The sequence below is a fragment of the Pungitius pungitius genome, chromosome 14 (genome assembly GCF_949316345.1).
Source record: "Pungitius pungitius chromosome 14, fPunPun2.1, whole genome shotgun sequence".
Lineage (NCBI taxonomy): Eukaryota > Metazoa > Chordata > Actinopteri > Perciformes > Gasterosteidae > Pungitius > Pungitius pungitius.
In genome coordinates, this window is record NC_084913.1 from 19071521 (window position 1) to 19097225 (window position 25705).

General features: G+C 44.7%; 27 non-coding genes across 27 annotated transcripts; all 27 read left to right on the forward strand.

Annotated features, from left to right (window-relative positions):
- Positions 1–507: 507 nt before the first annotated feature.
- LOC134104438 (U5 spliceosomal RNA) lies at positions 508–623 on the forward strand. The gene has a single exon (XR_009941853.1). It is a non-coding gene; the product is annotated as a U5 spliceosomal RNA (small nuclear RNA).
- Positions 624–1202: 579 nt separating this feature from the next.
- Positions 1203–1393, forward strand: LOC134104294 (U2 spliceosomal RNA). The gene has a single exon (XR_009941731.1). It is a non-coding gene; the product is annotated as a U2 spliceosomal RNA (small nuclear RNA).
- Positions 1394–1652: 259 nt separating this feature from the next.
- Positions 1653–1816, forward strand: LOC134105064 (U1 spliceosomal RNA). Its single transcript, XR_009942417.1, has one exon. It is a non-coding gene; the product is annotated as a U1 spliceosomal RNA (small nuclear RNA).
- A 1048-nt stretch (positions 1817–2864) lies between these two features.
- On the forward strand, positions 2865–2980 carry LOC134104439 (U5 spliceosomal RNA). The gene has a single exon (XR_009941854.1). It is a non-coding gene; the product is annotated as a U5 spliceosomal RNA (small nuclear RNA).
- A 535-nt stretch (positions 2981–3515) lies between these two features.
- On the forward strand, positions 3516–3706 carry LOC134104295 (U2 spliceosomal RNA). The gene has a single exon (XR_009941732.1). It is a non-coding gene; the product is annotated as a U2 spliceosomal RNA (small nuclear RNA).
- A 259-nt stretch (positions 3707–3965) lies between these two features.
- On the forward strand, positions 3966–4129 carry LOC134105065 (U1 spliceosomal RNA). Its single transcript, XR_009942418.1, has one exon. It is a non-coding gene; the product is annotated as a U1 spliceosomal RNA (small nuclear RNA).
- Positions 4130–5181: 1052 nt separating this feature from the next.
- On the forward strand, positions 5182–5297 carry LOC134104440 (U5 spliceosomal RNA). Its single transcript, XR_009941855.1, has one exon. It is a non-coding gene; the product is annotated as a U5 spliceosomal RNA (small nuclear RNA).
- A 579-nt stretch (positions 5298–5876) lies between these two features.
- LOC134104297 (U2 spliceosomal RNA) lies at positions 5877–6067 on the forward strand. Its single transcript, XR_009941733.1, has one exon. It is a non-coding gene; the product is annotated as a U2 spliceosomal RNA (small nuclear RNA).
- A 259-nt stretch (positions 6068–6326) lies between these two features.
- LOC134105066 (U1 spliceosomal RNA) lies at positions 6327–6490 on the forward strand. Its single transcript, XR_009942419.1, has one exon. It is a non-coding gene; the product is annotated as a U1 spliceosomal RNA (small nuclear RNA).
- Positions 6491–7538: 1048 nt separating this feature from the next.
- Positions 7539–7654, forward strand: LOC134104441 (U5 spliceosomal RNA). The gene has a single exon (XR_009941856.1). It is a non-coding gene; the product is annotated as a U5 spliceosomal RNA (small nuclear RNA).
- Positions 7655–8189: 535 nt separating this feature from the next.
- LOC134104298 (U2 spliceosomal RNA) lies at positions 8190–8380 on the forward strand. The gene has a single exon (XR_009941734.1). It is a non-coding gene; the product is annotated as a U2 spliceosomal RNA (small nuclear RNA).
- A 259-nt stretch (positions 8381–8639) lies between these two features.
- LOC134105067 (U1 spliceosomal RNA) lies at positions 8640–8803 on the forward strand. Its single transcript, XR_009942420.1, has one exon. It is a non-coding gene; the product is annotated as a U1 spliceosomal RNA (small nuclear RNA).
- A 1052-nt stretch (positions 8804–9855) lies between these two features.
- Positions 9856–9971, forward strand: LOC134104442 (U5 spliceosomal RNA). The gene has a single exon (XR_009941857.1). It is a non-coding gene; the product is annotated as a U5 spliceosomal RNA (small nuclear RNA).
- A 490-nt stretch (positions 9972–10461) lies between these two features.
- LOC134104299 (U2 spliceosomal RNA) lies at positions 10462–10652 on the forward strand. Its single transcript, XR_009941735.1, has one exon. It is a non-coding gene; the product is annotated as a U2 spliceosomal RNA (small nuclear RNA).
- Positions 10653–10911: 259 nt separating this feature from the next.
- LOC134105068 (U1 spliceosomal RNA) lies at positions 10912–11075 on the forward strand. The gene has a single exon (XR_009942421.1). It is a non-coding gene; the product is annotated as a U1 spliceosomal RNA (small nuclear RNA).
- Positions 11076–11833: 758 nt separating this feature from the next.
- Positions 11834–11949, forward strand: LOC134104443 (U5 spliceosomal RNA). The gene has a single exon (XR_009941858.1). It is a non-coding gene; the product is annotated as a U5 spliceosomal RNA (small nuclear RNA).
- Positions 11950–12528: 579 nt separating this feature from the next.
- LOC134104300 (U2 spliceosomal RNA) lies at positions 12529–12719 on the forward strand. Its single transcript, XR_009941736.1, has one exon. It is a non-coding gene; the product is annotated as a U2 spliceosomal RNA (small nuclear RNA).
- A 259-nt stretch (positions 12720–12978) lies between these two features.
- LOC134105070 (U1 spliceosomal RNA) lies at positions 12979–13142 on the forward strand. The gene has a single exon (XR_009942422.1). It is a non-coding gene; the product is annotated as a U1 spliceosomal RNA (small nuclear RNA).
- A 1052-nt stretch (positions 13143–14194) lies between these two features.
- On the forward strand, positions 14195–14310 carry LOC134104444 (U5 spliceosomal RNA). The gene has a single exon (XR_009941859.1). It is a non-coding gene; the product is annotated as a U5 spliceosomal RNA (small nuclear RNA).
- Positions 14311–14889: 579 nt separating this feature from the next.
- Positions 14890–15080, forward strand: LOC134104301 (U2 spliceosomal RNA). The gene has a single exon (XR_009941737.1). It is a non-coding gene; the product is annotated as a U2 spliceosomal RNA (small nuclear RNA).
- A 259-nt stretch (positions 15081–15339) lies between these two features.
- Positions 15340–15503, forward strand: LOC134105072 (U1 spliceosomal RNA). The gene has a single exon (XR_009942424.1). It is a non-coding gene; the product is annotated as a U1 spliceosomal RNA (small nuclear RNA).
- Positions 15504–16555: 1052 nt separating this feature from the next.
- On the forward strand, positions 16556–16671 carry LOC134104446 (U5 spliceosomal RNA). The gene has a single exon (XR_009941860.1). It is a non-coding gene; the product is annotated as a U5 spliceosomal RNA (small nuclear RNA).
- A 535-nt stretch (positions 16672–17206) lies between these two features.
- LOC134104302 (U2 spliceosomal RNA) lies at positions 17207–17397 on the forward strand. The gene has a single exon (XR_009941738.1). It is a non-coding gene; the product is annotated as a U2 spliceosomal RNA (small nuclear RNA).
- Positions 17398–17656: 259 nt separating this feature from the next.
- LOC119204730 (U1 spliceosomal RNA) lies at positions 17657–17820 on the forward strand. The gene has a single exon (XR_005117175.1). It is a non-coding gene; the product is annotated as a U1 spliceosomal RNA (small nuclear RNA).
- A 1073-nt stretch (positions 17821–18893) lies between these two features.
- LOC134104447 (U5 spliceosomal RNA) lies at positions 18894–19009 on the forward strand. Its single transcript, XR_009941861.1, has one exon. It is a non-coding gene; the product is annotated as a U5 spliceosomal RNA (small nuclear RNA).
- Positions 19010–19455: 446 nt separating this feature from the next.
- Positions 19456–19646, forward strand: LOC134104303 (U2 spliceosomal RNA). Its single transcript, XR_009941739.1, has one exon. It is a non-coding gene; the product is annotated as a U2 spliceosomal RNA (small nuclear RNA).
- A 259-nt stretch (positions 19647–19905) lies between these two features.
- LOC134104254 (U1 spliceosomal RNA) lies at positions 19906–20069 on the forward strand. The gene has a single exon (XR_009941694.1). It is a non-coding gene; the product is annotated as a U1 spliceosomal RNA (small nuclear RNA).
- Positions 20070–25705: the final 5636 nt, after the last annotated feature.

Here is a 25705-nt window from a genome sequence, read left to right on the forward strand (position 1 = left end):
AGGTTCCCCTGGGGAAGCTCCCATTGACTCCCATTCAGTCCGAGTGTGTGTGTGTGTGTGCGTGCACGTGTGTACTTGCGTGCATGCTCTTCCCGTGGTGGCCCTGAGCCTGTGTGTGAAGTTTTCAGAGTGTTTTTGTGGTAGTTGGGGACTGCGTCCGCACTCTCCACTGATATTAGTGTCAAAGAAAAACCAGTGCTTTTAACTTGCACACATCTCTTTGAACTACTGTTGGTCCCCAAGATTGAGCTTCTTTGCCAACAATGGACCTGTTTACTCACCACTGGAGTGTTAAATCACTGAATGATTGTCTGAATTCACAGTAAACCAACAACATTTCAGGAGGGCCTTACAATTTTTGATTGAAAAGAAATCATAGATTTTTTGAGGAAAGGGGGCTGGGAAATGGGTTAGGCTTTGGACACCCGCAGCTCAACCACTCCCTACCGCAAGAGGGATTACTTGTTCCACAGGGATATAGGGCTGCCTTTCACCTGATTGTGCTACTGACTTTGGTTTCTCTTCAATACGCATAAGTCTTTCGCCTTTTACTAAAGACTTCCGTGGAGAGGAACAACAATGAGTTGACCTTATTTTTTGCCAGGCTCTGCTATTTGGCTAAGCCTCATGTACTTGTAAGAAAAATAAATTAGTAGGATGGAAGAGCCTGTCATTTGAGTAAACTTATTCCTGGAGTCTCTGGTTGAGCTTTGGATCAAGTCTCAAATTACTGTCTGAATTTAGAGTGAAATCAAGATTTAGGCAGGAGCTTACACTTTTGATTGCAAAAAAACCGAATGATTTTTGAGGGCTGTTTGGGGTTAGTTCCATTTTTAGACAGAGGTGCCTAAAAGTGAAATCACTCTCTGAATTATAAGTGAATTCAACAAGAGTTCATCAAGAGCTTACACTTTTGATTGGAAGGAATCAACAAGAGTTCATCAAGAGCTTACAATTTTGATTGGAAGGAATCAACAAGAGTTCATCAAGAGCTTACACTTTTGATTGGAAGGAATCAACAAGAGTTCATCAAGAGCTTACACTTTTGATTGGAAGGAAATCAAAGATTTTTAAGAATACAGGCTGCGTGGGGAGTGGGATGTTAAGTAACAGGCGACTGCCACGCCCATTTGTATGAGCCGCACCCCGACATTTGAGAGATGCGCTAGTCCGTTGGGTCTGGAGGCAAACATTCATGTGTCATCGCTTCTCGGCCTTTTGGCTAAGATCAAGTGTAGTATCTGTTCTTATCAGTTTAATATCTGATATGTCCTCTATATGAGGACTACATATTAAGCCGATTTTTAGCTCTGGGAGATGAAAAAGGGGCTTGCTCTGCTCACTCCAAGCATTGACCCGGTATTGCAGCACTTCCGGGAACGGTGCAACCTTTATCTTGTGAAAAAAATAACTGGTGACCCAATTCATTGGTGTAGTCTAGGTAGTTGGTTTGCCTCTGTGTACAAGTCTCAACTGGCTGAGACTTTTGGCAAGCAACTGATATGTTTACTCATCAATTGTGCCTTTATTTTGCATTTCACACTGATCACTGATTTTAAATTCACTGATCTGTGAGGACGGTGCCATCTGGGAACCGTCACCCCAAGTGCTCTGTTTGGGAATACCACTCCTGTCTCTGTCACTACCAACTTATACTTACCTGGCAGGGGAGATACCATGATCACAAAGGTGGTTCACCCAGGGCGAGGCTCAGCCATTGCACTCCGGCTGTGTTGACCACTGCGAATTCCTCAAATGTGGGAATCTCGACTGCATAATTTGTGGTAGTGGGGGACTGCGTCCGCGCTCTCCCCTGATATTAGTGTCAAAGAAAAACCAGTGCTTTCCACTTGGACACATCTCTTTCAACTACTGTTGGTCCCCAAGATTGAGCCTCTTTGCCAACAATGGACCAGTATACTCACCACTGGAGTGTTAAACCACTGAGTGATTGTCTGAATTAACAGTAAACCAACAACATTTCAGGAGGGCCTTACAATTTTTGATTGAAAAAAAATCAATGACTTTTGAGGTTTGTTTTTGGGTGATTCCATTTTCGGACAGAGGTGCCTGAAAGTGAAATCACTGTCTGAATTCAAAGTGAATTCAACAAGAGTTCATCAGGAGCTTGCACGTGTGTGCTCGTGTGCATGCTCTACCCATGGTGGCCCTGAGCTTGTGTGTGAAGTTTGCAGAGTGCGGCTGTCAGTCCAAGAATTTGTGAAACCGACCACTACAAACCGGGAAATGAGTTTGGATTTTGCCTGCAACTCTGTCTTGGTTGGTGCTGGGCTGCTGAAATTTGGACCAGCTCCTCCCGGGGCCCTCAGGGGGGCCACTGTAGATTTTGGGCCCAATAGGAGGTTCCCCTGGGGAAGCTCCCATTGACTCCCATTCAGTCCGAGTGTGTGTGTGTGCGTGCACGTGTGTACTTGCGTGCATGCTCTTCCCGTGGTGGCCCTGAGCCTGTGTGTGAAGTTTTCAGAGTGTTTTTGTGGTAGTTGGGGACTGCGTCCGCACTCTCCACTGATATTAGTGTCAAAGAAAAACCAGTGCTTTTAACTTGCACACATCTCTTTGAACTACTGTTGGTCCCCAAGATTGAGCTTCTTTGCCAACAATGGACCTGTTTACTCACCACTGGAGTGTTAAATCACTGAATGATTGTCTGAATTCACAGTAAACCAACAACATTTCAGGAGGGCCTTACAATTTTTGATTGAAAAGAAATCATAGATTTTTTGAGGAAAGGGGGCTGGGAAATGGGTTAGGCTTTGGACACCCGCAGCTCAACCACTCCCTACCGCAAGAGGGATTACTTGTTCCACAGGGATATAGGGCTGCCTTTCACCTGATTGTGCTACTGACTTTGGTTTCTCTTCAATACGCATAAGTCTTTCGCCTTTTACTAAAGACTTCCGTGGAGAGGAACAACAATGAGTTGACCTTATTTTTTGCCAGGCTCTGCTATTTGGCTAAGCCTCATGTACTTGTAAGAAAAATAAATTAGTAGGATGGAAGAGCCTGTCATTTGAGTAAACTTATTCCTGGAGTCTCTGGTTGAGCTTTGGATCAAGTCTCAAATTACTGTCTGAATTTAGAGTGAAATCAAGATTTAGGCAGGAGCTTACACTTTTGATTGCAAAAAAACCGAATGATTTTTGAGGGCTGTTTGGGGTTAGTTCCATTTTTAGACAGAGGTGCCTAAAAGTGAAATCACTCTCTGAATTATAAGTGAATTCAACAAGAGTTCATCAAGAGCTTACACTTTTGATTGGAAGGAATCAACAAGAGTTCATCAAGAGCTTACAATTTTGATTGGAAGGAATCAACAAGAGTTCATCAAGAGCTTACACTTTTGATTGGAAGGAAATCAAAGATTTTTAAGAATACAGGCTGCGTGGGGAGTGGGATGTTAAGTAACAGGCGACTGCCACGCCCATTTGTATGAGCCGCACCCCGACATTTGAGAGATGCGCTAGTCCGTTGGGTCTGGAGGCAAACATTCATGTGTCATCGCTTCTCGGCCTTTTGGCTAAGATCAAGTGTAGTATCTGTTCTTATCAGTTTAATATCTGATATGTCCTCTATATGAGGACTACATATTAAGCCGATTTTTAGCTCTGGGAGATGAAAAAGGGGCTTGCTCTGCTCACTCCAAGCATTGACCCGGTATTGCAGCACTTCCGGGAACGGTGCAACCTTTATCTTGTGAAAAAAATAACTGGTGACCCAATTCATTGGTGTAGTCTAGGTAGTTGGTTTGCCTCTGTGTACAAGTCTCAACTGGCTGAGACTTTTGGCAAGCAACTGATATGTTTACTCATCAATTGTGCCTTTATTTTGCATTTCACACTGATCACTGATTTTAAATTCACTGATCTGTGAGGACGGTGCCATCTGGGAACCGTCACCCCAAGTGCTCTGTTTGGGAATACCACTCCTGTCTCTGTCACTACCAACTTATACTTACCTGGCAGGGGAGATACCATGATCACAAAGGTGGTTCACCCAGGGCGAGGCTCAGCCATTGCACTCCGGCTGTGTTGACCACTGCGAATTCCTCAAATGTGGGAATCTCGACTGCATAATTTGTGGTAGTGGGGGACTGCGTCCGCGCTCTCCCCTGATATTAGTGTCAAAGAAAAACCAGTGCTTTCCACTTGGACACATCTCTTTCAACTACTGTTGGTCCCCAAGATTGAGCCTCTTTGCCAACAATGGACCAGTATACTCACCACTGGAGTGTTAAACCACTGAGTGATTGTCTGAATTAACAGTAAACCAACAACATTTCAGGAGGGCCTTACAATTTTTGATTGAAAAAAAATCAATGACTTTTGAGGTTTGTTTTTGGGTGATTCCATTTTCGGACAGAGGTGCCTGAAAGTGAAATCACTGTCTGAATTCAAAGTGAATTCAACAAGAGTTCATCAGGAGCTTGCACGTGTGTGCTCGTGTGCATGCTCTACCCATGGTGGCCCTGAGCTTGTGTGTGAAGTTTGCAGAGTGCGGCTGTCAGTCCAAGAATTTGTGAAACCGACCACTACAAACCGGGAAATGAGTTTGGATTTTGCCTGCAACTCTGTCTTGGTTGGTGCTGGGCTGCTGAAATTTGGACCAGCTCCTCCCGGGGCCCTCAGGGGGGCCACTGTAGATTTTGGGCCCAATAGGAGGTTCCCCTGGGGAAGCTCCCATTGACTCCCATTCAGTCCGAGTGTGTGTGTGTGTGTGCGTGCACGTGTGTACTTGCGTGCATGCTCTTCCCGTGGTGGCCCTGAGCCTGTGTGTGAAGTTTTCAGAGTGTTTTTGTGGTAGTTGGGGACTGCGTCCGCACTCTCCACTGATATTAGTGTCAAAGAAAAACCAGTGCTTTTAACTTGCACACATCTCTTTGAACTACTGTTGGTCCCCAAGATTGAGCTTCTTTGCCAACAATGGACCTGTTTACTCACCACTGGAGTGTTAAATCACTGAATGATTGTCTGAATTCACAGTAAACCAACAACATTTCAGGAGGGCCTTACAATTTTTGATTGAAAAGAAATCATAGATTTTTTGAGGAAAGGGGGCTGGGAAATGGGTTAGGCTTTGGACACCCGCAGCTCAACCACTCCCTACCGCAAGAGGGATTACTTGTTCCACAGGGATATAGGGCTGCCTTTCACCTGATTGTGCTACTGACTTTGGTTTCTCTTCAATACGCATAAGTCTTTCGCCTTTTACTAAAGACTTCCGTGGAGAGGAACAACAATGAGTTGACCTTATTTTTTGCCAGGCTCTGCTATTTGGCTAAGCCTCATGTACTTGTAAGAAAAATAAATTAGTAGGATGGAAGAGCCTGTCATTTGAGTAAACTTATTCCTGGAGTCTCTGGTTGAGCTTTGGATCAAGTCTCAAATTACTGTCTGAATTTAGAGTGAAATCAAGATTTAGGCAGGAGCTTACACTTTTGATTGCAAAAAAACCGAATGATTTTTGAGGGCTGTTTGGGGTTAGTTCCATTTTTAGACAGAGGTGCCTAAAAGTGAAATCACTCTCTGAATTATAAGTGAATTCAACAAGAGTTCATCAAGAGCTTACACTTTTGATTGGAAGGAATCAACAAGAGTTCATCAAGAGCTTACAATTTTGATTGGAAGGAATCAACAAGAGTTCATCAAGAGCTTACACTTTTGATTGGAAGGAATCAACAAGAGTTCATCAAGAGCTTACACTTTTGATTGGAAGGAAATCAAAGATTTTTAAGAATACAGGCTGCGTGGGGAGTGGGATGTTAAGTAACAGGCGACTGCCACGCCCATTTGTATGAGCCGCACCCCGACATTTGAGAGATGCGCTAGTCCGTTGGGTCTGGAGGCAAACATTCATGTGTCATCGCTTCTCGGCCTTTTGGCTAAGATCAAGTGTAGTATCTGTTCTTATCAGTTTAATATCTGATATGTCCTCTATATGAGGACTACATATTAAGCCGATTTTTAGCTCTGGGAGATGAAAAAGGGGCTTGCTCTGCTCACTCCAAGCATTGACCCGGTATTGCAGCACTTCCGGGAACGGTGCAACCTTTATCTTGTGAAAAAAATAACTGGTGACCCAATTCATTGGTGTAGTCTAGGTAGTTGGTTTGCCTCTGTGTACAAGTCTCAACTGGCTGAGACTTTTGGCAAGCAACTGATATGTTTACTCATCAATTGTGCCTTTATTTTGCATTTCACACTGATCACTGATTTTAAATTCACTGATCTGTGAGGACGGTGCCATCTGGGAACCGTCACCCCAAGTGCTCTGTTTGGGAATACCACTCCTGTCTCTGTCACTACCAACTTATACTTACCTGGCAGGGGAGATACCATGATCACAAAGGTGGTTCACCCAGGGCGAGGCTCAGCCATTGCACTCCGGCTGTGTTGACCACTGCGAATTCCTCAAATGTGGGAATCTCGACTGCATAATTTGTGGTAGTGGGGGACTGCGTCCGCGCTCTCCCCTGATATTAGTGTCAAAGAAAAACCAGTGCTTTCCACTTGGACACATCTCTTTCAACTACTGTTGGTCCCCAAGATTGAGCCTCTTTGCCAACAATGGACCAGTATACTCACCACTGGAGTGTTAAACCACTGAGTGATTGTCTGAATTAACAGTAAACCAACAACATTTCAGGAGGGCCTTACAATTTTTGATTGAAAAAAAATCAATGACTTTTGAGGTTTGTTTTTGGGTGATTCCATTTTCGGACAGAGGTGCCTGAAAGTGAAATCACTGTCTGAATTCAAAGTGAATTCAACAAGAGTTCATCAGGAGCTTGCACGTGTGTGCTCGTGTGCATGCTCTACCCATGGTGGCCCTGAGCTTGTGTGTGAAGTTTGCAGAGTGCGGCTGTCAGTCCAAGAATTTGTGAAACCGACCACTACAAACCGGGAAATGAGTTTGGATTTTGCCTGCAACTCTGTCTTGGTTGGTGCTGGGCTGCTGAAATTTGGACCAGCTCCTCCCGGGGCCCTCAGGGGGGCCACTGTAGATTTTGGGCCCAATAGGAGGTTCCCCTGGGGAAGCTCCCATTGACTCCCATTCAGTCCGAGTGTGTGTGTGTGCGTGCACGTGTGTACTTGCGTGCATGCTCTTCCCGTGGTGGCCCTGAGCCTGTGTGTGAAGTTTTCAGAGTGTTTTTGTGGTAGTTGGGGACTGCGTCCGCACTCTCCACTGATATTAGTGTCAAAGAAAAACCAGTGCTTTTAACTTGCACACATCTCTTTGAACTACTGTTGGTCCCCAAGATTGAGCTTCTTTGCCAACAATGGACCTGTTTACTCACCACTGGAGTGTTAAATCACTGAATGATTGTCTGAATTCACAGTAAACCAACAACATTTCAGGAGGGCCTTACAATTTTTGATTGAAAAGAAATCATAGATTTTTTGAGGAAAGGGGGCTGGGAAATGGGTTAGGCTTTGGACACCCGCAGCTCAACCACTCCCTACCGCAAGAGGGATTACTTGTTCCACAGGGATATAGGGCTGCCTTTCACCTGATTGTGCTACTGACTTTGGTTTCTCTTCAATACGCATAAGTCTTTCGCCTTTTACTAAAGACTTCCGTGGAGAGGAACAACAATGAGTTGACCTTATTTTTTGCCAGGCTCTGCTATTTGGCTAAGCCTCATGTACTTGTAAGAAAAATAAATTAGTAGGATGGAAGAGCCTGTCATTTGAGTAAACTTATTCCTGGAGTCTCTGGTTGAGCTTTGGATCAAGTCTCAAATTACTGTCTGAATTTAGAGTGAAATCAAGATTTAGGCAGGAGCTTACACTTTTGATTGCAAAAAAACCGAATGATTTTTGAGGGCTGTTTGGGGTTAGTTCCATTTTTAGACAGAGGTGCCTAAAAGTGAAATCACTCTCTGAATTATAAGTGAATTCAACAAGAGTTCATCAAGAGCTTACACTTTTGATTGGAAGGAATCAACAAGAGTTCATCAAGAGCTTACAATTTTGATTGGAAGGAATCAACAAGAGTTCATCAAGAGCTTACACTTTTGATTGGAAGGAAATCAAAGATTTTTAAGAATACAGGCTGCGTGGGGAGTGGGATGTTAAGTAACAGGCGACTGCCACGCCCATTTGTATGAGCCGCACCCCGACATTTGAGAGATGCGCTAGTCCGTTGGGTCTGGAGGCAAACATTCATGTGTCATCGCTTCTCGGCCTTTTGGCTAAGATCAAGTGTAGTATCTGTTCTTATCAGTTTAATATCTGATATGTCCTCTATATGAGGACTACATATTAAGCCGATTTTTAGCTCTGGGAGATGAAAAAGGGGCTTGCTCTGCTCACTCCAAGCATTGACCCGGTATTGCAGCACTTCCGGGAACGGTGCAACCTTTATCTTGTGAAAAAAATAACTGGTGACCCAATTCATTGGTGTAGTCTAGGTAGTTGGTTTGCCTCTGTGTACAAGTCTCAACTGGCTGAGACTTTTGGCAAGCAACTGATATGTTTACTCATCAATTGTGCCTTTATTTTGCATTTCACACTGATCACTGATTTTAAATTCACTGATCTGTGAGGACGGTGCCATCTGGGAACCGTCACCCCAAGTGCTCTGTTTGGGAATACCACTCCTGTCTCTGTCACTACCAACTTATACTTACCTGGCAGGGGAGATACCATGATCACAAAGGTGGTTCACCCAGGGCGAGGCTCAGCCATTGCACTCCGGCTGTGTTGACCACTGCGAATTCCTCAAATGTGGGAATCTCGACTGCATAATTTGTGGTAGTGGGGGACTGCGTCCGCGCTCTCCCCTGATATTAGTGTCAAAGAAAAACCAGTGCTTTCCACTTGGACACATCTCTTTCAACTACTGTTGGTCCCCAAGATTGAGCCTCTTTGCCAACAATGGACCAGTATACTCACCACTGGAGTGTTAAACCACTGAGTGATTGTCTGAATTAACAGTAAACCAACAACATTTCAGGAGGGCCTTACAATTTTTGATTGAAAAAAAATCAATGACTTTTGAGGTTTGTTTTTGGGTGATTCCATTTTCGGACAGAGGTGCCTGAAAGTGAAATCACTGTCTGAATTCAAAGTGAATTCAACAAGAGTTCATCAGGAGCTTGCACGTGTGTGCTCGTGTGCATGCTCTACCCATGGTGGCCCTGAGCTTGTGTGTGAAGTTTGCAGAGTGCGGCTGTCAGTCCAAGAATTTGTGAAACCGACCACTACAAACCGGGAAATGAGTTTGGATTTTGCCTGCAACTCTGTCTTGGTTGGTGCTGGGCTGCTGAAATTTGGACCAGCTCCTCCCGGGGCCCTCAGGGGGGCCACTGTAGATTTTGGGCCCAATAGGAGGTTCCCCTGGGGAAGCTCCCATTGACTCCCATTCAGTCCGAGTGTGTGTGTGTGTGTGCGTGCACGTGTGTACTTGCGTGCATGCTCTTCCCGTGGTGGCCCTGAGCCTGTGTGTGAAGTTTTCAGAGTGTTTTTGTGGTAGTTGGGGACTGCGTCCGCACTCTCCACTGATATTAGTGTCAAAGAAAAACCAGTGCTTTTAACTTGCACACATCTCTTTGAACTACTGTTGGTCCCCAAGATTGAGCTTCTTTGCCAACAATGGACCTGTTTACTCACCACTGGAGTGTTAAATCACTGAATGATTGTCTGAATTCACAGTAAACCAACAACATTTCAGGAGGGCCTTACAATTTTTGATTGAAAAGAAATCATAGATTTTTTGAGGAAAGGGGGCTGGGAAATGGGTTAGGCTTTGGACACCCGCAGCTCAACCACTCCCTACCGCAAGAGGGATTACTTGTTCCACAGGGATATAGGGCTGCCTTTCACCTGATTGTGCTACTGACTTTGGTTTCTCTTCAATACGCATAAGTCTTTCGCCTTTTACTAAAGACTTCCGTGGAGAGGAACAACAATGAGTTGACCTTATTTTTTGCCAGGCTCTGCTATTTGGCTAAGCCTCATGTACTTGTAAGAAAAAGAAATTAGTACGATGGAAGAGCCTGTCATTTGAGTAAACTTATTCCTGGAGTCTCTGGTTGAGCTTTGGATCAAGTCTCAAATTACTGTCTGAATTTAGAGTGAAATCAAGATTTAGGCAGGAGCTTACACTTTTTATTGCAAAAAAACGAATCATTTTTGAGGGCTGTTTGGGGTTAGTTCCATTTTTAGACAGAGGTGCCTAAAAGTGAAATCACTCTCTGAATTATAAGTGAATTCAACAAGAGTTAATCAAGAGCTTACACTTTTGATTGGAAGGAATCAACAAGAGTTCATCAAGAGCTTACACTTTTGATTGGAAGGAAATCAAAGATTTTTAAGAATACAGGCTGCGTGGGGAGTGGGATGTTAAGTAACAGGCGACTGCCACGCCCATTTGTATGAGCCGCACCCCGACATTTGAGAGATGCGCTAGTCCGTTGGGTCTGGAGGCAAACATTCATGTGTCATCGCTTCTCGGCCTTTTGGCTAAGATCAAGTGTAGTATCTGTTCTTATCAGTTTAATATCTGATATGTCCTCTATATGAGGACTACATATTAAGCCGATTTTTAGCTCTGGGAGATGAAAAAGGGGCTTGCTCTGCTCACTCCAAGCATTGACCCGGTATTGCAGCACTTCCGGGAACGGTGCAACCTTTATCTTGTGAAAAAAATAACTGGTGACCCAATTCATTGGTGTAGTCTAGGTAGTTGGTTTGCCTCTGTGTACAAGTCTCAACTGGCTGAGACTTTTGGCAAGCAACTGATATGTTTACTCATCAATTGTGCCTTTATTTTGCATTTCACACTGATCACTGATTTTAAATTCACTGATCTGTGAGGACGGTGCCATCTGGGAACCGTCACCCCAAGTGCTCTGTTTGGGAATACCACTCCTGTCTCTGTCACTACCAACTTATACTTACCTGGCAGGGGAGATACCATGATCACAAAGGTGGTTCACCCAGGGCGAGGCTCAGCCATTGCACTCCGGCTGTGTTGACCACTGCGAATTCCTCAAATGTGGGAATCTCGACTGCATAATTTGTGGTAGTGGGGGACTGCGTCCGCGCTCTCCCCTGATATTAGTGTCAAAGAAAAACCAGTGCTTTCCACTTGGACACATCTCTTTCAACTACTGTTGGTCCCCAAGATTGAGCCTCTTTGCCAACAATGGACCAGTATACTCACCACTGGAGTGTTAAACCACTGAGTGATTGTCTGAATTAACAGTAAACCAACAACATTTCAGGAGGGCCTTACAATTTTTGATTGAAAAAAAATCAATGACTTTTGAGGTTTGTTTTTGGGTTATTCCATTTTCGGACAGAGGTGCCTGAAAGTGAAATCACTGTCTGAATTCAAAGTGAATTCAACAAGAGTTCATCAGGAGCTTGCACGTGTGTGCTCGTGTGCATGCTCTACCCATGGTGGCCCTGAGCCTGTGTGTGAAGTTTTCAGAGTGTTTTTGTGGTAGTTGGGGACTGCGTCCGCACTCTCCACTGATATTAGTGTCAAAGAAAAACCAGTGCTTTTAACTTGCACACATCTCTTTGAACTACTGTTGGTCCCCAAGATTGAGCTTCTTTGCCAACAATGGACCTGTTTACTCACCACTGGAGTGTTAAATCACTGAATGATTGTCTGAATTCACAGTAAACCAACAACATTTCAGGAGGGCCTTACAATTTTTGATTGAAAAGAAATCATAGATTTTTTGAGGAAAGGGGGCTGGGAAATGGGTTAGGCTTTGGACACCCGCAGCTCAACCACTCCCTACCGCAAGAGGGATTACTTGTTCCACAGGGATATAGGGCTGCCTTTCACCTGATTGTGCTACTGACTTTGGTTTCTCTTCAATACGCATAAGTCTTTCGCCTTTTACTAAAGACTTCCGTGGAGAGGAACAACAATGAGTTGACCTTATTTTTTGCCAGGCTCTGCTATTTGGCTAAGCCTCATGTACTTGTAAGAAAAATAAATTAGTAGGATGGAAGAGCCTGTCATTTGAGTAAACTTATTCCTGGAGTCTCTGGTTGAGCTTTGGATCAAGTCTCAAATTACTGTCTGAATTTAGAGTGAAATCAAGATTTAGGCAGGAGCTTACACTTTTGATTGCAAAAAAACCGAATGATTTTTGAGGGCTGTTTGGGGTTAGTTCCATTTTTAGACAGAGGTGCCTAAAAGTGAAATCACTCTCTGAATTATAAGTGAATTCAACAAGAGTTCATCAAGAGCTTACACTTTTGATTGGAAGGAATCAACAAGAGTTCATCAAGAGCTTACAATTTTGATTGGAAGGAATCAACAAGAGTTCATCAAGAGCTTACACTTTTGATTGGAAGGAATCAACAAGAGTTCATCAAGAGCTTACACTTTTGATTGGAAGGAAATCAAAGATTTTTAAGAATACAGGCTGCGTGGGGAGTGGGATGTTAAGTAACAGGCGACTGCCACGCCCATTTGTATGAGCCGCACCCCGACATTTGAGAGATGCGCTAGTCCGTTGGGTCTGGAGGCAAACATTCATGTGTCATCGCTTCTCGGCCTTTTGGCTAAGATCAAGTGTAGTATCTGTTCTTATCAGTTTAATATCTGATATGTCCTCTATATGAGGACTACATATTAAGCCGATTTTTAGCTCTGGGAGATGAAAAAGGGGCTTGCTCTGCTCACTCCAAGCATTGACCCGGTATTGCAGCACTTCCGGGAACGGTGCAACCTTTATCTTGTGAAAAAAATAACTGGTGACCCAATTCATTGGTGTAGTCTAGGTAGTTGGTTTGCCTCTGTGTACAAGTCTCAACTGGCTGAGACTTTTGGCAAGCAACTGATATGTTTACTCATCAATTGTGCCTTTATTTTGCATTTCACACTGATCACTGATTTTAAATTCACTGATCTGTGAGGACGGTGCCATCTGGGAACCGTCACCCCAAGTGCTCTGTTTGGGAATACCACTCCTGTCTCTGTCACTACCAACTTATACTTACCTGGCAGGGGAGATACCATGATCACAAAGGTGGTTCACCCAGGGCGAGGCTCAGCCATTGCACTCCGGCTGTGTTGACCACTGCGAATTCCTCAAATGTGGGAATCTCGACTGCATAATTTGTGGTAGTGGGGGACTGCGTCCGCGCTCTCCCCTGATATTAGTGTCAAAGAAAAACCAGTGCTTTCCACTTGGACACATCTCTTTCAACTACTGTTGGTCCCCAAGATTGAGCCTCTTTGCCAACAATGGACCAGTATACTCACCACTGGAGTGTTAAACCACTGAGTGATTGTCTGAATTAACAGTAAACCAACAACATTTCAGGAGGGCCTTACAATTTTTGATTGAAAAAAAATCAATGACTTTTGAGGTTTGTTTTTGGGTGATTCCATTTTCGGACAGAGGTGCCTGAAAGTGAAATCACTGTCTGAATTCAAAGTGAATTCAACAAGAGTTCATCAGGAGCTTGCACGTGTGTGCTCGTGTGCATGCTCTACCCATGGTGGCCCTGAGCTTGTGTGTGAAGTTTGCAGAGTGCGGCTGTCAGTCCAAGAATTTGTGAAACCGACCACTACAAACCGGGAAATGAGTTTGGATTTTGCCTGCAACTCTGTCTTGGTTGGTGCTGGGCTGCTGAAATTTGGACCAGCTCCTCCCGGGGCCCTCAGGGGGGCCACTGTAGATTTTGGGCCCAATAGGAGGTTCCCCTGGGGAAGCTCCCATTGACTCCCATTCAGTCCGAGTGTGTGTGTGTGTGTGCGTGCACGTGTGTACTTGCGTGCATGCTCTTCCCGTGGTGGCCCTGAGCCTGTGTGTGAAGTTTTCAGAGTGTTTTTGTGGTAGTTGGGGACTGCGTCCGCACTCTCCACTGATATTAGTGTCAAAGAAAAACCAGTGCTTTTAACTTGCACACATCTCTTTGAACTACTGTTGGTCCCCAAGATTGAGCTTCTTTGCCAACAATGGACCTGTTTACTCACCACTGGAGTGTTAAATCACTGAATGATTGTCTGAATTCACAGTAAACCAACAACATTTCAGGAGGGCCTTACAATTTTTGATTGAAAAGAAATCATAGATTTTTTGAGGAAAGGGGGCTGGGAAATGGGTTAGGCTTTGGACACCCGCAGCTCAACCACTCCCTACCGCAAGAGGGATTACTTGTTCCACAGGGATATAGGGCTGCCTTTCACCTGATTGTGCTACTGACTTTGGTTTCTCTTCAATACGCATAAGTCTTTCGCCTTTTACTAAAGACTTCCGTGGAGAGGAACAACAATGAGTTGACCTTATTTTTTGCCAGGCTCTGCTATTTGGCTAAGCCTCATGTACTTGTAAGAAAAATAAATTAGTAGGATGGAAGAGCCTGTCATTTGAGTAAACTTATTCCTGGAGTCTCTGGTTGAGCTTTGGATCAAGTCTCAAATTACTGTCTGAATTTAGAGTGAAATCAAGATTTAGGCAGGAGCTTACACTTTTGATTGCAAAAAAACCGAATGATTTTTGAGGGCTGTTTGGGGTTAGTTCCATTTTTAGACAGAGGTGCCTAAAAGTGAAATCACTCTCTGAATTATAAGTGAATTCAACAAGAGTTCATCAAGAGCTTACACTTTTGATTGGAAGGAATCAACAAGAGTTCATCAAGAGCTTACAATTTTGATTGGAAGGAATCAACAAGAGTTCATCAAGAGCTTACACTTTTGATTGGAAGGAATCAACAAGAGTTCATCAAGAGCTTACACTTTTGATTGGAAGGAAATCAAAGATTTTTAAGAATACAGGCTGCGTGGGGAGTGGGATGTTAAGTAACAGGCGACTGCCACGCCCATTTGTATGAGCCGCACCCCGACATTTGAGAGATGCGCTAGTCCGTTGGGTCTGGAGGCAAACATTCATGTGTCATCGCTTCTCGGCCTTTTGGCTAAGATCAAGTGTAGTATCTGTTCTTATCAGTTTAATATCTGATATGTCCTCTATATGAGGACTACATATTAAGCCGATTTTTAGCTCTGGGAGATGAAAAAGGGGCTTGCTCTGCTCACTCCAAGCATTGACCCGGTATTGCAGCACTTCCGGGAACGGTGCAACCTTTATCTTGTGAAAAAAATAACTGGTGACCCAATTCATTGGTGTAGTCTAGGTAGTTGGTTTGCCTCTGTGTACAAGTCTCAACTGGCTGAGACTTTTGGCAAGCAACTGATATGTTTACTCATCAATTGTGCCTTTATTTTGCATTTCACACTGATCACTGATTTTAAATTCACTGATCTGTGAGGACGGTGCCATCTGGGAACCGTCACCCCAAGTGCTCTGTTTGGGAATACCACTCCTGTCTCTGTCACTACCAACTTATACTTACCTGGCAGGGGAGATACCATGATCACAAAGGTGGTTCACCCAGGGCGAGGCTCAGCCATTGCACTCCGGCTGTGTTGACCACTGCGAATTCCTCAAATGTGGGAATCTCGACTGCATAATTTGTGGTAGTGGGGGACTGCGTCCGCGCTCTCCCCTGATATTAGTGTCAAAGAAAAACCAGTGCTTTCCACTTGGACACATCTCTTTCAACTACTGTTGGTCCCCAAGATTGAGCCTCTTTGCCAACAATGGACCAGTATACTCACCACTGGAGTGTTAAACCACTGAGTGATTGTCTGAATTAACAGTAAACCAACAACATTTCAGGAGGGCCTTACAATTTTTGATTGAAAAAAAATCAATGACTTTTGAGGTTTGTTTTTGGGTGATTCCATTTTCGGACAGAGGTGCCTGAAAGTGAAATCACTGTCTGAATTCAAAGTGAATTCAACAAGAGTTCATCAGGAGCTTGCACGTGTGTGCTCGTGTGCATGCTCTACCCATGGTGGCCCTGAGCTTGTGTGTGAAGTTTGCAGAGTGCGGCTGTCAGTCCAAGAATTTGTGAAACCGACCACTACAAACCGGGAAATGAGTTTGGATTTTGCCTGCAACTCTGTCTTGGTTGGTGCTGGGCTGCTGAAATTTGGACCAGCTCCTCCCGGGGCCCTCAGGGGGGCCACTGTAGATTTTGGGCCCAATAGGAGGTTCCCCTGGGGAAGCTCCCATTGACTCCCATTCAGTCCGAGTGTGTGTGTGTGTGTGCGTGCACGTGTGTACTTGCGTGCATGCTCTTCCCGTGGTGGCCCTGAGCCTGTGTGTGAAGTTTTCAGAGTGTTTTTGTGGTAGTTGGGGACTGCGTCCGCACTCTCCACTGATATTAGTGTCAAAGAAAAACCAGTGCTTTTAACTTGCACACATCTCTTTGAACTACTGTTGGTCCCCAAGATTGAGCTTCTTTGCCAACAATGGACCTGTTTACTCACCACTGGAGTGTTAAATCACTGAATGATTGTCTGAATTCACAGTAAACCAACAACATTTCAGGAGGGCCTTACAATTTTTGATTGAAAAGAAATCATAGATTTTTTGAGGAAAGGGGGCTGGGAAATGGGTTAGGCTTTGGACACCCGCAGCTCAACCACTCCCTACCGCAAGAGGGATTACTTGTTCCACAGGGATATAGGGCTGCCTTTCACCTGATTGTGCTACTGACTTTGGTTTCTCTTCAATACGCATAAGTCTTTCGCCTTTTACTAAAGACTTCCGTGGAGAGGAACAACAATGAGTTGACCTTATTTTTTGCCAGGCTCTGCTATTTGGCTAAGCCTCATGTACTTGTAAGAAAAATAAATTAGTAGGATGGAAGAGCCTGTCATTTGAGTAAACTTATTCCTGGAGTCTCTGGTTGAGCTTTGGATCAAGTCTCAAATTACTGTCTGAATTTAGAGTGAAATCAAGATTTAGGCAGGAGCTTACACTTTTGATTGCAAAAAAACCGAATGATTTTTGAGGGCTGTTTGGGGTTAGTTCCATTTTTAGACAGAGGTGCCTAAAAGTGAAATCACTCTCTGAATTATAAGTGAATTCAACAAGAGTTCATCAAGAGCTTACACTTTTGATTGGAAGGAATCAACAAGAGTTCATCAAGAGCTTACAATTTTGATTGGAAGGAATCAACAAGAGTTCATCAAGAGCTTACACTTTTGATTGGAAGGAAATCAAAGATTTTTAAGAATACAGGCTGCGTGGGGAGTGGGATGTTAAGTAACAGGCGACTGCCACGCCCATTTGTATGAGCCGCACCCCGACATTTGAGAGATGCGCTAGTCCGTTGGGTCTGGAGGCAAACATTCATGTGTCATCGCTTCTCGGCCTTTTGGCTAAGATCAAGTGTAGTATCTGTTCTTATCAGTTTAATATCTGATATGTCCTCTATATGAGGACTACATATTAAGCCGATTTTTAGCTCTGGGAGATGAAAAAGGGGCTTGCTCTGCTCACTCCAAGCATTGACCCGGTATTGCAGCACTTCCGGGAACGGTGCAACCTTTATCTTGTGAAAAAAATAACTGGTGACCCAATTCATTGGTGTAGTCTAGGTAGTTGGTTTGCCTCTGTGTACAAGTCTCAACTGGCTGAGACTTTTGGCAAGCAACTGATATGTTTACTCATCAATTGTGCCTTTATTTTGCATTTCACACTGATCACTGATTTTAAATTCACTGATCTGTGAGGACGGTGCCATCTGGGAACCGTCACCCCAAGTGCTCTGTTTGGGAATACCACTCCTGTCTCTGTCACTACCAACTTATACTTACCTGGCAGGGGAGATACCATGATCACAAAGGTGGTTCACCCAGGGCGAGGCTCAGCCATTGCACTCCGGCTGTGTTGACCACTGCGAATTCCTCAAATGTGGGAATCTCGACTGCATAATTTGTGGTAGTGGGGGACTGCGTCCGCGCTCTCCCCTGATATTAGTGTCAAAGAAAAACCAGTGCTTTCCACTTGGACACATCTCTTTCAACTACTGTTGATCCCCAAGATTGAGCCTCTTTGCCAACAATGGACCAGTATACTCACCACTGGAGTGTTAAACCACTGAGTGATTGTCTGAATTAACAGTAAACCAACAACATTTCAGGAGGGCCTTACAATTTTTGATTGAAAAAAAATCAATGACTTTTGAGGTTTGTTTTTGGGTGATTCCATTTTCGGACAGAGGTGCCTGAAAGTGAAATCACTGTCTGAATTCAAAGTGAATTCAACAAGAGTTCATCAGGAGCTTGCACGTGTGTGCTCGTGTGCATGCTCTACCCATGGTGGCCCTGAGCTTGTGTGTGAAGTTTGCAGAGTGCGGCTGTCAGTCCAAGACAGGTCTCCAAGAATTTGTGAAACCGACCACTACAAACCGGGAAATGAGTTTGGATTTTGCCTGCAACTCTGTCTTGGTTGGTGCTGGGCTGCTGAAATTTGGACCAGCTCCTCCCGGGGCCCTCAGGGGGGCCACTGTAGATTTTGGGCCCAATAGGAGGTTCCCCTGGGGAAGCTCCCATTGACTCCCATTCAGTCCGAGTGTGTGTGTGTGTGCGTGCACGTGTGTACTTGCGTGCATGCTCTTCCCGTGGTGGCCCTGAGCCTGTGTGTGAAGTTTTCAGAGTGCAGGGCAGTGTTTTTGTGGTAGTTGGGGACTGCGTCCGCACTCTCCACTGATATTAGTGTCAAAGAAAAACCAGTGCTTTTCACTTGCACACATCTCTTTGAACTACTGTTGGTCCCCAAGATTGAGCTTCTTTGCCAACAATGGACCTGTTTACTCACCACTGGAGTGTTAAATCACTGAATGATTGTCTGAATTCACAGTAAACCAACAACATTTCAGGAGGGCCTTACAATTTTTGATTGAAAAGAAATCATAGATTTTTTGAGGAAAGGGGGCTGGGAAATGGGTTAGGCTTTGGACACCCGCAGCTCAACCACTCCCTACCGCAAGAGGGATTACTTGTTCCACAGGGATATAGGGCTGCCTTTCACCTGATTGTGCTACTGACTTTGGTTTCTCTTCAATACGCATAAGTCTTTCGCCTTTTACTAAAGACTTCCGTGGAGAGGAACAACAATGAGTTGACCTTATTTTTTGCCAGGCTCTGCTATTTGGCTAAGCCTCATGTACTTGTAAGAAAAAGAAATTAGTACGATGGAAGAGCCTGTCATTTGAGTAAACTTATTCCTGGAGTCTCTGGTTGAGCTTTGGATCAAGTCTCAAATTACTGTCTGAATTTAGAGTGAAATCAAGATTTAGGCAGGAGCTTACACTTTTTATTGCAAAAAAACGAATCATTTTTGAGGGCTGTTTGGGGTTAGTTCCATTTTTAGACAGAGGTGCCTAAAAGTGAAATCACTCTCTGAATTATAAGTGAATTCAACAAGAGTTCATCAAGAGCTTACACTTTTGATTGGAAGGAAATCAAAGATTTTTAAGAATACAGGCTGCGTGGGGAGTGGGATGTTAAGTAACAGGCGACTGCCACGCCCATTTGTATGAGCCGCACCCCGACATTTGAGAGATGCGCTAGTCCGTTGGGTCTGGAGGCAAACATTCATGTGTCATCGCTTCTCGGCCTTTTGGCTAAGATCAAGTGTAGTATCTGTTCTTATCAGTTTAATATCTGATATGTCCTCTATATGAGGACTACATATTAAGCCGATTTTTAGCTCTGGGAGATGAAAAAGGGGCTTGCTCTGCTCACTCCAAGCATTGACCCGGTATTGCAGCACTTCCGGGAACGGTGCAACCTTTATCTTGTGAAAAAAATAACTGGTGACCCAATTCATTGGTGTAGTCTAGGTAGTTGGTTTGCCTCTGTGTACAAGTCTCAACTGGCTGAGACTTTTGGCAAGCAACTGATATGTTTACTCATCAATTGTGCCTTTATTTTGCATTTCACACTGATCACTGATTTTAAATTCACTGATCTGTGAGGACGGTGCCATCTGGGAACCGTCACCCCAAGTGCTCTGTTTGGGAATACCACTCCTGTCTCTGTCACTACCAACTTATACTTACCTGGCAGGGGAGATACCATGATCACAAAGGTGGTTCACCCAGGGCGAGGCTCAGCCATTGCACTCCGGCTGTGTTGACCACTGCGAATGGGGGTGAGCCGTACAGTAGTGCAATTCAATCGAAGACCATTGGCTTACAATCCACAGTAAAACTTGCAAAAATAGCGCCTCCTGGTGGACTACACATGGAATGTTTGATTAATGTTTGTTTACTTCCTGGTAGATCTCTATTGGCTCCTGAGCTGACTATTCATGGAATGTGTGATTAATGTATGTTTACTTCCTGGTAGTTCTCTATTGGCCCGAGCTGATAGATTAATCCAATTATGCAACATTGTTTTTATTTACTCTATTGCTTTTTTACAGGACTGCTACATGGACTTCCCACCACTGGAATACATGCAAACAATATCACTTCAAATAGTCAATTAAAAGGCGTCCAAAATGTCTTACCTGCTTTTAGTGTCATTTAGACTGATGATCATCTGTATTGATTGCATGACTGGGAAATGTTTTGTTGTTTGTATTTTGATCATTATTGAAACATTTTCTACAGTGGTTTCTCTCACCATGGAAACATATAGACATCGATTTTGTTTAACATACTTATCTGTTTATATTGTTCTTGCTTTTTTTTCTTATTTTGCAGTATCTTATTCCAATTCACCAACTCAAATTTCTCTGTGTAACATGCGTGGCAATAAATGGTTTCTGATTCAGATTGTGATACCTGAAGTTATTATTGAATTGTGCAGAAATAGAAAATCTAGAAAGTATATTTGTAGCTGTTTATTTACTGTTTCTGAACTTATTTAAAATAAAAACTATTCTTGTGAGTTAATGTTTTATATGTGTTGACATGTAATGTGTACCCTTTTTATTTTCAAACTCCCTTATGACAATTGGAAGTGGTTTGATATTTCAGAACTGCCTAATGTTTTTATTCAAAACATATGAGATATTTTAATAAAGGCTTATGAACTTAATCTGGCACCCTATATTTATTTGTGTCTCTTATTTGTAATGGAAATAATGATTAATTTTCCACAACGCTTCACTGTAACACATTCTGCTTTATCAAGTAAAAGGGAGCACAATCATAAATATAACAGTACATCTGTCATAAAAGACACAATATGTAAACTATTTACAACATGCACAGGTATTTTAAGATCTACACTATTTACAACATGCACAGGTATTTTAAGATCTACACTATTTACAACATGCACAGGTATTTTAAGATCTACACTATTTACAACATGCACAGGTATTTTACAGGTATTTTAAGATATAAACTATTTACAACATGCACAGGGATCTTTACGATCTAAACTATTAACAATATGCACCGGGATTTTCACAAATATCTAAACTATACAATATAAAAAACACTGTGATGCAACTGCATAATATGCAGGTTGTCACTGTTTGTCCACAACAGAAATGAAGTGTTCGTAGCTGTCGTACACTGTTTTGTCCAGACCCTTGGAAGTTGACATCAATGTCACAGGGCAGAAAACCTTTCTTTTGTATTTTTTATGTCCCTGGGTCGGTCGGCCACAGCATGTACATAGAGGGAGTTTGTGCACCCGCGACACCTCGACTCCAACTGCAGAGGGTTGATCCATACTTTTTCGCTTGTACTGCGTGGATCTTGCCCAGGATGGTAAGCTTAAATCACAAGCAGTAGGCGGAGATGGCAGTGGAGGATGCGCAGGCAATATATGCCGAGTGGAGGGGCCAGCGCACTCAATGTTGGCTGTGGAGACAGATGTGGAGGGCAGAGGTCTGGTGATGGTGGAGGTGGCAGGGGTGGTTTTAACAGGCAGTTTCAGGAGTGGCAGTGGTGGTTGAGGCCGGGAGAGAGGCATCATCATGTCCGTCCTTCCCTTCAACACCTTAGTCCCTGCCGTGCTGGGCGTGGGCATGTACTCCATCAGAGGGTAGAGTGGTGGAGGGAGGACTGACGGCTGGTGGGGTGCTGGAGGGAGGTCAGCAGATGAAATTGAGGTGATCTTCGTTACAGTGGAGGACTGTTTTGTGGCATTCATGTTGAGGAGGCGCTCCTGACGTCGGATGAAGTCCCGCACGGTTTTAATGTTAATCTTTGGAAGGGGAATGCCAGCTTTGCACAGGATCGGATCCTCCACCAGAATCCGGTGCTGGATTCTTTCATATGACTTACAAATTGTGCTTTTCTCGGGACTGCAGCGAGATCCTTGAGGGGAGCGCAGCCACAGCAGTTTAATCAGTGTGTACATCAGCCTGTTGTGTTGAGCGCTGACGTCTTGTTGAGCCGGTGCGTAGCGCTTAGCCATCTTAAGCTTCTGAATCACAGCAGCATCAACCAGATCGTCTCTCTTAGTGCGGCAGTAGAGCGTGTTGCCCCAGTGCGTTCTGTAGAGCTGGTTGAACTGCTGCGGCTGCTTGTCGTGCTCCTCCACGGCGTTCCAGGCTTCGAGGACCTTGTTCCTCTGCTCAGTGGAAAGAGTCAGCTTGTCCTCTGTAAGGCTGATTTCCACCAGAGCAGAGCAGAACTTTTCCAGCCTTTCAAAGCCAGGAAGCGGGTTTGAACTGCAGGCATCAACCTGTTGACAAGTTTCCATATAAAAGTTCCAATGAGCACGTTATCACGTTAGCAATCAATGCATTGCATTTACATTTGACCACATATACATATACTCACAAAGGCTGGAGGGTCCACAGTTGCGGTTTCGTTGCTGGTGAGGTTAATGTGGGGCAGGATGGCATCCAACACGTCGGCACCAGCCTCCCCGTCGCTCTGGTAGGCTTCGTCGGCTTCTGGATCTGGGTTGGGCTGCCCATGCTGAACCACCTCCTCCTCTGGACCAGGTCCATCATTGATGATGTCCACGAGAGAAAATGGTTCAGATTCACCTGTGCTTTGGCTGAATAAATATTCCAACCCCAGCAACTCGTTGGAAGCAACATTGGCGGGGGCCCGGAAATTCTCCTCCACAGTCTCGCCGAACAGCTGCTGACAGCGGGTGTTGAGGCGGTCAATGAGCGGTGCAGAGTATGTCCTGTGGTTCCGTCCTTTGCCACCAAACACGGCGTCTGAACTCCTGTCCGAATTCCACCGCGCAATGCCACTCATCAGGTAAACCTGATAGGGCCGGGCTGCACAATGGGGACCTGAGTAGAGCAAAGTTAAGTTTTAATGTCAATTTGTCTTAATAACTCCACACTAGTACACAGCTGGTACACATGAGAGTAAAACCTTCACCTTGAGCTGGAATGTAACTAAGTACATTTAATTAAGTGATGAAGTCAAGTCCACCTTATTTTATCATTTTCATTTGAAGCTACTTACATGTCAATATATCTCTTTCAGACTATAACTTCTCATCCCCATCCTGTCCAGTGAAACATCCCCAAAAGTGTTGCTATTGTAAGAAGAAGAAGAATAAAGTGTTTTATCTTTAATGAATCAATAGTTCAGTCTGTACTTTCTCTCTTTCAGTGGTCGTGTTGTTTGGGAAGCTAGTAGAATATTGTCAAAGTCACATGATTTATTTTTTCCAACTATACAGACAACACTAGGCATCACCTGGAATCATGTGTGGCAGCGATTTGTGGAATCCTTCCAGGCTGTTGCTTCCACGCAGACATTTGTAATAGGGAACATCCACATTGTTGATTGTTGTGGTACGGGCCACCCTATACATGTTCATGCCTGGTGGATCCTGGATGCATTCGAGGTGTCGCTGCTGGCCTGCCCACATCTCATCGATAGCCTCTGTAAATACACATGCATAAAGTGTGTTATGTTCACTACTCTATTTTTAATGTTGTAATAACTTTTTTTGGGGGGGTGTTTAATACCTGGTGTTTTGAAGAGGCTAACTCCGCTCTCGTCCAGCCCAACGGGACCTTTCAGCTCCTCGATGGCCAATTGGATGAGCCGAAAGGTCTCCTGAGCACCGAGTGTGACCCTCCTCACGTGGTGCTTGAGCTGATCCCTGGTGATGTGGCAGCGGACAATGTCCTCGTCTGAGACCGAGGTAAGACTGGCCGGGTTGTTGGCTCTGATGGCTTTGATGAGCAGCTCCAGGTCTGGGCGGTTGTAGGCCAGGACTGCCCCAGCTAGAGCAGACTTGAACACCGCATACTTACAGTGGGACTCTGTGCGTATGGCTGCGTCAAACCTGTGGATCCAGTGGAAAATGTCCAGCCGCACAACCATCCCATTGTCCACCCAGGAACGGAACAAAGTCTCCACTCCTGTTGGGCCTTGAGACCGGCAACACCCACGGTCCACGTAGAGGAGCTTGGGGACAGGCTGATTGGCCAGCCGGAACCTCTCCATGACTCCACTGCACATGGGTGTGAGCCGCGGAGTGGACTCCTCACAAGTCAGCACAAAGGTCACTATCTGTGAGTGCTCGTTCCCAATGCTGGTGAACCACTCGGCTGAGCCTCGACCTTCCCCAGACAGCTTCTTGACCACCTGAAAAAATAACATTTCAGGTTTGAATTGTATGAACCCACTTATGGATTCTGTTGATGTTGGGTTTTTTTCAAACATTTTGACTTCAGACGTTAAGGCATTATGTTGTGGGCATTATTTGTTTTGATTGACATACTTTCTTAGTGGAGTCCATTTTCAGTGCTGTGCCAAAAGTGGAGAGGATCTGGCTTCGGTAATCTTGCACATTGTCCGCCTCTGCCAGCAGGAAGGCGTGACGCAGGAGCCGTGCAGAGGGAAGGTCTCTCTGAGCAGGTGGAGCCTGGAATGCGTGGCCTAATGCGGAGACGATTCCGCCCGGTTGCGCTACGGTCATGAGGAGTGTGGTGTACAGGTCCTTATGTTGAAGATACTCCTCAACATGACTCTCCTGTACCTGCCTCCACACCTTGACCATAGTGTTACCTTCGGTCCTGTCCCTCAGAAGGCGCACCACGTTCTTATCCACCCCACGCCTGTGAGCAGATTCATGAGCAGCGTGGTGAGGTTTATTTCTCTGAAGTTAGTCTGTCAAACGCACAAAATATGTTTAGTATACTCACTTGCTGGTGAGGATGGCAGGGAACAGAGCTTGATGAGCCTCACTAAGTTGAGATAAAATAGCCCGATCCCATGCAAGCCATCGGCCCACTGTGCCACCTCCTCCACTCCTGGCGGCCTTTGTGCAGGGTCCACAGCACAGGACCTCAGTGACCAATGTGTACCAGCTGGACACATCGCAAATGTGACGTACCTATAGTAGATATTATATTATTATCAGATATTTTGCATATATGTTTACATACGTAGTAAGAACACACGTGCAGTGATTCATACTCTGTGGTGGAAGCCAGACTTGTAGAGGTGTACATCCCTCCCGTGCCCGACGCAGTCATCCCCTCGAGGGCACTTCAGCGAGTATCGCCAAACTCCAACTGGACGCCACACAAAAACACGGCTCCGGAAAAAAAGGTGTGGTGTTGGCACTGCTCCCTTCACATAGCCAGGAGGTTCAGGTGGATAAAACCACATGCGGTCGGATTTCATCACCCGGCGCCTCTTTAACTGACCAGATTTATGCTGAAATATCTGAACAGGGGTGAACAGGCCTCTTTCTGCATCCTCTTTTAGCCAGGATATGTCTGCTGATGGGACACCATTGGGGTTTTCCCACAAACGGACCCAGCCCTCCAGCTCCACCTGGAACGCAGAAACAAAACATTTGGTTATTTTTGTCTAAAAATGATTGCTAAAACATGAAACCAATTACAACATTTAAAACAAATGTCTAATTTACTTTGTTTGCATATAGTGTGAATATC